The sequence below is a fragment of the Cannabis sativa genome, chromosome 4, assembly GCF_029168945.1.
Source record: "Cannabis sativa cultivar Pink pepper isolate KNU-18-1 chromosome 4, ASM2916894v1, whole genome shotgun sequence".
Taxonomy (NCBI): domain Eukaryota; kingdom Viridiplantae; phylum Streptophyta; class Magnoliopsida; order Rosales; family Cannabaceae; genus Cannabis; species Cannabis sativa.
In genome coordinates this window covers 49,230,804-49,237,851 of record NC_083604.1, presented here as the reverse complement: position 1 = coordinate 49,237,851, position 7,048 = coordinate 49,230,804, and positions in this window count along the sequence as shown.

Sequence of the window (7,048 nt, the reverse complement as noted above, 5' to 3'; positions counted from 1 at the left end):
TCTAGTCTTAAGTTCAATAGGTAATAACAAGTCAATAGAGTGAATGCGGTACTCAATTGTCCCATCTATGGATGAGTACATGTGAAAATTGAGGGTTAAAACCGAAAGGTTTTTTAATGGAGCTTAAGCTTAAGAAAACTCACTTAAGCTTAAGAAGTGTCTAGAGTGATGAGACACTAAAACTCCACCTATATGGACTAGAAGTGGTGCCGCCTCTTATGAGAATTGGGAGTATTCTCTAGAGAGTCCATGAATTGGAATTTTGCACATGGTCATTAACGATGCAAGAGCGAGACATGTGGTCTCAAGTGAGCATTAGCAAGGGTGTGTGTGTTATCACCGGTTTGAACTAAAGGAATAGTGGTTCAATGCTACGGCAAATAAAATTTCATCAAACTTTGTGGTAACTACACTAAGGTAAAATTCAAGTCGAAAGACATTTTACCTAATGCACCTAAGCAAGACTTCTTTGAAAGTGTATATTTATTCAATCAAAGTGGGGGAATGTTATATTTTGATATAATATTTTTGATTGATTAAATAAATGTTACAAAAGTTACAAGTTTGTTACTAAAGAGATAATATTTAATCTAGTGGGGGATTGTTATATTATTTATAATAATATAATATATAGATTAAATATGTGTAATAAACTAATAATATGTAACATATGACAATGTATATTTTTTTTTTTGAGCAATATGACAATGTATATTAGTTGTCATCTTTTTGTAACATTTGGGAGTTACTTGTTACTATGAGTAACCTCCACCATCATCACCAACATTAAGAGTGTAAAAAGATGTTACACATCTTAATTTGAAATTCTTAATGCTATAGGAGTTATGGTGTGTGTAGGAGTTACATTTGAGTCCATAACATCTATGGGGTTATGAGTTTGAATTTCAAATGGTGATGATATCCTAAACACTATATAAAGAGGTCTAAGGTGCTCATTTTAGAGATGAAGTTTTCTATCAAGAAAGCACTTTGCTAGAAAACCCTAAGGCTTGATAATTCCCAAAGCTATTTCGATGAGAGTTCCCTTAGTGCTTAGAGATAGGGGGAAATAAGGTTTTGGACAAAGGTGTAATACCTTGTTCAAGTCATGGTGATCCCCACTAATCTACACTCAAGGTTGTGAGTGAGTGATCTTCTTTTTTTTCTTCATATTATATATACATTATATAATATTGTGTATTCTATTAATATTCTTCTTCTATACCTTTCATATATATGTGATATATATAGTGTATATCTATGTGTATTATAACATATATTTAATCAATCTCTTTTATTATTCTTGTACTATTTTTACAATTGAGTTGTATATGTCTTGATTTATCTTCCATTGTAATAAAATCTCTAACAGATATTTTATTGGATGTTTATGAACACAAATAAAAAGATCATACGACCAATTAGAACAAACAATAAGTTGCAAAACAACTCCAAAATAGAGTTGTTATATACTTGATGATGACACATCATTTGATGCACACTATATAAGATTTTTTTTTTGAATAAAAATCATAAGATCTATTAATTAATAAATTTGTTCAAAACAATAGAACGCACTTCAGAGGAACAGTCCTCCAACTGAAGCACACGACTTGTAGAGAAACAAGAGTCTCTTGCCAAGCAATGAGCCAACTTATTTGTAGATTGTTTTACAAAACACAAATTGTGAAGGCATAAAGTACCAGTTTGAATCGCTTGGACACACACTAAGCTATCTGTTTCCAACATGACTCTATCCCACGAATGAGTTGCATGCAATCCAACTCAATGCTTCTTTAGTGCCTATTATCTCAGCAATTTCGGGTTGAACACATCTAATCTTCCCTTTCTTGAATGCTTCTACCATAGCACCATGATGATTCTGAGCTATACAACCCATGCCAAAAGACAAGACTCGAACCAGAAAAAACTAAAAGGAAAAGACTAAAAAACCATGTCAAAAGACAAGACTAAAGAACCATGTCAAAAGACAAGACTAATGGAAAAACTAAATTAGTTTCAACACATAAAGACGATCACAACATTAAAATTAATTAAGGAATGAACTCCTTATAATTCTAACCCCATAAAAACATTAATTAGAATTAAACTAATAATAGTAAATTAATAAATGAAAACAAAAATCTAAAACGGAGGACGTCGTTGAGCCGAACCGAACCACTCTCACACGACTGCACTTGAATCCCTCACAGAAGAAGACATTGATGTGGGAATGAGAAAAAATTTGGCATCAATCAAGAAGATCAATACAATAGTCTTCTCCTTCTGTAATATCTTGTCCTCAAGTTTATTGTCTATACCATTGCTTCAGGCTTATCGAAAAACTCTCTAATTTAGACTGTGTGTGCATGAATTCTTTGAGCGTACAGTAGAGAGAAAGATTGAACAGGGTTTTTCAGCAATAGAAGACTTTTAAACGATTTGAAAGAGATAGCCGCGAGTGAGAGAAGTTTACAAAGAAGTATTTTTTTTTAGATATTGGGGATCAACTAATTTAGACAATTTGATAAATCTATGTTTTACTAAAAAAAAATAACCTTAAAATAAAACGATAAAAATTAAATATATTAAAAAATATTAGACAAAATAAATGTTAAAATTTAAATTATGAATAAAGATAAAAAATTGCAATATTTTTTAAAAAGAAAAATAAAAATCGAAAAAGGCAAAATACTTTAAATTATCAAATGCATTCTTATTAATAAGTAAATAAAATAAAAAAAAAATTAAAATAAATCTATACATGACACAAAAAAACAAAACGAGTTGTTATATATCCAATCTTCTATATTACTTATAGATATAAAAAATTAATTATGAATATATCATGTTTTAAAAAAGGAAATATTTCCACCGATTGGATCAAACTTCCAATAAATTATTGGACAAAAGAATGGCGGAAAGCTTCATGATGGCGAGGGACCAATTATTTAACATATAATAATAAGAGATTTTAGTCGCTATGTATATGGCTATTTCAATCAATCAAGTGTAAAAATAGTTCCCCGACCCGACCTAAACCCTTCTATAATGTTCCTCACTAAAGTCATTCTACTTGCCTTCATTGGCAAATTTAGACCCAACATGTTCTCAAGTCCCAAACATTTTCAATAATTGTAGGAACAATTATAATGACCAACTCTGATAGGTTAATTGGAGTATTGTATCATGAATAATTAGCCAAAAGAAGAAAAATCTAGACCATCGTGCATTGCTAAAAAATGAGATGAATAATACAAACTGCCAAAAAAAAAAAGAAGAAGAAAAACAGAAAAGAAAAGAAAATCAAAAGGGATCTACGAAATCGATGAAGAATGAAAGAACGGCTTACACAAACAAACACATGCATGATTTCATGCATTATATATACGCGGATTTTGTGTCAATACACTAGGGAAGAAATTTAATTTCATGATCTATGGTGGCGTTTAGTAACACTTTTTTAATCAGTTTTCTATTTTTAAAAGTGGAAAAGTAAAAATATTTTTAAAAAACATGTTCTATAAAACTGTTTTTACTTTTCAATTTTATAATTAGAAATCAAAATTTTAAAAACAAAAAAAAAATCACTTTCAATATTTTTTTAAACAGTTTTTTTTTTCTTTATCAATCTTTTGGATTATGACCAGACTCGGACCCAAATCCTCTCCCCACGGCCCTGGCGCTGAACCCGGCTTCTGACTTGAACCCGAATCCGACCGCGGACCTAAATCCGACTTAAATAAAATCAAAAAATAAAAATAAAAATGAACTTTATAGAATACACTTTTGCTTTTTATTTTTAAAATTGAAAAACAAAAGTGGTTACAGAACGCATTTTTGTTTTTCAAAAATAAATTTTTTAAAAACAAAAATTTCTTTCATTTTGTAATTAAAAAGTTAAAAAACATAAGTGTTACCAAACGACACCTATATTGTTCGCTTTCTAGGATTAATATATATATATATATATATATATATATTTATATATCTATAGGATTTTTCTTATAGGAGCTTGTTAGGACATTTTCTTATACTTTTGATTGGTTGAATAATGAGGGTCTATACTCTTAAAATAAGTTGTAGAACATTCTATTAGTTAACTTCAATTTTATTTTCTCAAAAAAAAAAAACTTTAATTTTATTTTATTTTACATTTTCTCTAAATTCAAGTTGACTTTATCTTTCTCAAAAAAAAAAAAAAAGTTGACTTTATCTTTGCAAAAAAGCGGGGGATCGATATGTAGTTTATTTATTTCACCATTTTCTTAACCTTCAAAATTTTAGTTGCTCGCTTGAATAACTGTCAAGATTAATGGAGATTGATACATCATTTTGTTCAGTTTTGAAAAATACTGAATTTATGGCTCGCATTCTAGAAGATAATATATATTTTACGCATCAATAATTATTATATTTTCCTTGATTTATATTTTGTTTATTTTCAAATCTCTTATATACGTGGTTGCTTAGTTAGTTTAATAAATAGTTTGAAACTTCATAATCATAAGAAAGACTTATTAGATTTTAAAATTAACGGGTGCAGATATATTTCTTGGCTACTTCGATAGTAAAGGGTGTTGATGATAATTTTTTTTATCATTGGCCATAAAAAATATAATGAGAAAGGAAGATTAGGGGACTTTTATATATTTTCCACTCCAGAAAAAAGCATCATGTTTGTTGAATTAATGGGCTCACGTGAGTCTCAAAGAAAAAGGAAAAAAAAAAACTCTTTTATGAATTATGTGGGCTGAATTATTATTAAATATGTGTTTTTTTTCTTATATAAGAATGTGTATGTGGGAAAGTAAAATAAAATAAGTTATTAATTCTATATGAGATACTCCACTATGACTAAATAAATTGCTACCATTAGATTCAAAATCAGAGGATATAAAAATGTCCTCGTTTGTGAACAAAAGTGATGCTCTAACTTAACGAATATCCTATATATATATATAATACATATATAGTATTGTAAGATATATTTTGACAAAAACTAATGAAATAAATCTGGTGTTACATGATACATCGATCCGTATATTAAAAAATTGTATATGCATTATTTTAGTTAATTATAATATTTATTTATAATAAAAGATAATATTTATAGAAATAATATTAATTTTAGTGTAATGACTAAATTAAATTGTATATATGATAGAAATTAGAGTTTAAATTCCACTATATGAATCTTATTTTTTAATAAGTTTATTTTTGTTCCCGCCATAAAAAAAAATTAAGTTCTCACTCTTTAAATTCTGGGCCTGTCACCTAGTATGCACGTGTAATTATTTGATATATATACTAGTGGAAGTCATGCTGAAAGCATCGACTCGCTTGCTTATAAAGAACTACGCATAAACACGTTTGTACAAAAGCTTAATTACAAAAGCTTGTATTTAAGGGTGTGCATAAATTGATCTAATTCAATGACAACCACAAACGATGCAATTACAATCGACCGCCAAACATTGAATGTCCAATTGTGATAGGATCGAATTTGACGTTATTTTTGAATATTCAATTGAATCAAATCGGATGTTGCATGGGGTGTCCAAAAATCTAATACATCCAACATCCAATCGAATTAATTAATATTTTCATTTAGTTTGAATGAGTAATTTGATTTCATGTTATTATTCATAAAAAAATAAATGTATATAAAAATTAACATTAAAACTTTACATTTTTTTATTGGATGGATACAATCCAATCCAATAAATACTGGATTTAAAACATTGGATGGATCTAATCCAATTCAAAAAATACTAGGTCTAAAATATTTGATAAACCCAAATTAAACCAATAGATATACATGATATACATCCAATGGATAGAATCGATCCAATCTAATATCTAATTGATATTAGATCGATTGGATCACTAAAATAAATTGGATCGAATATTATGGTAAAATATAACATCTAATATATAATTGAATCGGGTCTGAATAGGCATAAAAACATTAAATGTGGTCCAATGCCTAATTGTATTTATATGCTTTATAAAGAACTAGACCTACAAAAATTTGTATAAAAACTTAAAAAGTTTATGTACAAAAGCACAAAAACTTAAAAGGTTTTTAAGCTTATTTACAAAAAAAAAAGCTTATATACAATCAAAAGAACTAAACTTAGATAAGTTTGTACAAATACTTAAAGTTTATACGCAAAAGTTAAAAATTTACTCACAAAAGCTTATATACCATCGAAAGGGCTTCTATATATATATATATATATATATATGGAACACTTCTTAATGGGTATTACCCATGAATGGTTACTAAACAAATTTAACTATAAATATTAATTTTAAAAATATCAAACCATCGAATTTTGATCTAATAACAAATATATAAATCAGAAATTTGAATTTCTATGCTTAATTTAATTACTTAATTAAAAAAAATATAAAAAATATCTCGTTTTACACTATATCAAAAATATGTTCATACAAAAATATTTAACTCAAACTCTACTTTTTCTTTTCTTATTTTTCTTGCTAAAAAACTTTCTTTTTAATTTTTTTTTTACCGATGGAACAATCTCAACCCATATGATATAAAAATGAGATATTTTTTTAATTAGATAGAAAAAAATAAGTATAAAAACTCAAAATTTTCTAATTTTACCCACTCATGGGTAATACCCATTAAGAGTGCACCAACATATATATATATATATATATCAAAAAAACTAAGCTTAAAATTGCATGAGTTATGAAAAATCTAGTTTTTACAAATGCCAATAATTAATATAAAAATATATTGTATGTAAAACTGTATACGTCTGTAGCAGCAAAAAGTAATTATTATACTACAGAAACTAATTTTTCAGAGACAAAACAGATTGGTAGAATATAAAAATAATTGTAAAAAATTAAATTACTTTACACAAGAGATTTGTACGTGGTATCAGTGTTCTTTCAAACACTACTGGTCCACGGGGCCACGCTCAGAGAATGAAATCAATTAGTAAAGTATCAAAGATTACAAAAGAAATTGACTTAAACAAATATAGACTCCCTCTAGTGATTTGCCGCA